The sequence below is a fragment of the Protomyctophum parallelum genome (assembly GCF_964188405.1).
Source record: "Protomyctophum parallelum genome assembly, chromosome: 1".
In the NCBI taxonomy this organism is placed as follows: domain Eukaryota; kingdom Metazoa; phylum Chordata; class Actinopteri; order Myctophiformes; family Myctophidae; genus Protomyctophum; species Protomyctophum parallelum.
The window spans coordinates 3,757,882-3,759,652 of NC_139697.1; positions in this window are offsets into that span (position 1 = coordinate 3,757,882).

The window sequence follows — 1,771 nt, forward strand, 5'->3', positions numbered from 1 at the left end:
ATTTTTTTAAATCGTCCTTCAAAATGGGTTAAGGAAACGAATCACGACTTCAATTCACGATTAGGGGCAGAACGTCTGCGCCGTGCGCGACGCGACGAGTCACGACCACATAATCCACTTAACCCATTCTGAGTGTGTGTGTGTGTGTGTGTGTGTGTGTGAATAGAGGGCGCAAATCCACAGGTTCATGTACTTTTTATTTGCATTATAATCCCCATAGGGGGGGATTTTAGATCGCCTCATATAAGAACTGTGTTTGAAAAATAAACTTCACTCATATGGATAATTATGAAGAATCAACTGACTGAGAGAAAACGCTATTGTTACTGCTACTGAATTAGTTACATTTAGAACCAGACTGTATCATATATGATTGACTGACTGTTGCAAACGATACAGAGACACCTCCCTGACAATATAACGATGCAGAGACACCTCCCTGACAATATAACGATACAGAGACACCTCCCTGACAATATAACGATACAGAGACACCTCCCTGACAATATAACGATACAGAGACACCTCCCTGACAATATAACGATACAGAGACACCTCCCTGACAATATAACGACACAGAGACACCTCCCTGACAATATAACGATACAGAGACACCTCCCTGACAATATAACGATACAGAGACACCTCCCTGACAATATAACGATACAGAGACACCTCCCTGACAATATAACGACACAGAGACACCTCCCTGACAATATAACGATACAGAGACACCTCCCTGACAATATAACGACACAGAGACACCTCCCTGACAATATAACGATACAGAGACACCTCCCTGACAATATAACGATACAGAGACACCTCCCTGACAATATAACGATACAGAGACACCTCCCTGACAATATAACGACACAGAGCCACCTCCCTGACAATATAACGACACAGAGACACCTCCCTGACAATATAACGATACAGAGACACCTCCCTGACAATATAACGACGCAGAGACACCTCCCTGACAATATAACGACACAGAGACACCTCCCTGACAATATAACGATACAGAGACACCTCCCTGACAATATAACGATACAGAGACACCTCCCTGACAATATAACGATACAGAGACACCTCCCTGACAATATAACGACGCAGAGACACCTCCCTGACAATATAACGACACAGAGACACCTCCCTGACAATATAACGATACAGAGACACCTCCCTGACAATATAACGACACAGAGACACCTCCCTGACAATATAACGATACAGAGACACCTCCCTGACAATATAACGATACAGAGACACCTCCCTGACAATATAACGATACAGAGACACCTCCCTGACAATATAACGATACAGAGACACCTCCCTGACAATATAACGATACAGAGACACCTCCCTGACAATATAACGATACAGAGACACCTCCCTGACAATATAACGATACAGAGACACCTCCCTGACAATATAACGATACAGAGACACCTCCCTGACAATATAACGATACAGAGACACCTCCCTGACAATATAACGATACAGAGACACCTCCCTGACAATATAACGATACAGAGACACCTCCCTGACAATATAACGACACAGAGACACCTCCCTGACAATATAACGATACAGAGACACCTCCCTGACAATATAACGATACAGAGACACCTCCCTGACAATAAATAACGCAGAGACAGCTTGTTTATTTTTGGACCACGACGCTTATAGTAGACGATATTAAGATAAGCCCATGTTATTCTCTATAGAGAAATTATACTTCCGCGAACCAGGGGAATCGAAAGGG